Source organism: Crocuta crocuta, unplaced genomic scaffold (assembly GCF_008692635.1).
Source record: "Crocuta crocuta isolate KB4526 unplaced genomic scaffold, BGI_CrCroc_1.0 scaffold1364, whole genome shotgun sequence".
NCBI classification, from domain to species: Eukaryota; Metazoa; Chordata; class Mammalia; order Carnivora; family Hyaenidae; genus Crocuta; species Crocuta crocuta.
The window spans coordinates 27,008-27,485 of NW_027533104.1; positions in this window are offsets into that span (position 1 = coordinate 27,008).

The following is a 478-nucleotide window of genomic DNA, read 5'->3' on the forward strand; positions in this document are numbered from 1 at the left end:
CGCCGGGTGCCCCCCCACTGCCCCCCCCCCCCCCCCAGTGGGAATCTGCGGGCAGGGGCCTAGGCCTCTGCCTCCTGGGAAGGCGCCTGGGATGATTCTGGCCTTCGCAGAAGGGACCGTCATTGTCAGAGGGGTGTCTTTAACGACTTGAAGACAAAGTCAGGTTTTTAGTCAAAACCCGTTGCAGATTGCAGTCAAGTGCGCAGAGCGAGCAGATTTTCATCTAGAAGACGGAACTCATGTGCAGACCCGCTTTCCGAGGTCTCACGTTCACATGCACAGGTGAACACGGCGTCAGCTCCCTCTGGAGTATGTGATTGTGGGGGTTTTCTCCTCCTTTTGCTTACAAATACACTTTATATTTTAAAACAGCTTTATTGAGATATTTAAATTTTAAACTTTAAATTTGTCCACAGTAACTGTGTATTTTGTAAGAAAGGAATTATTCTTCAGGCTAGCGGATGACCTTGCACACACA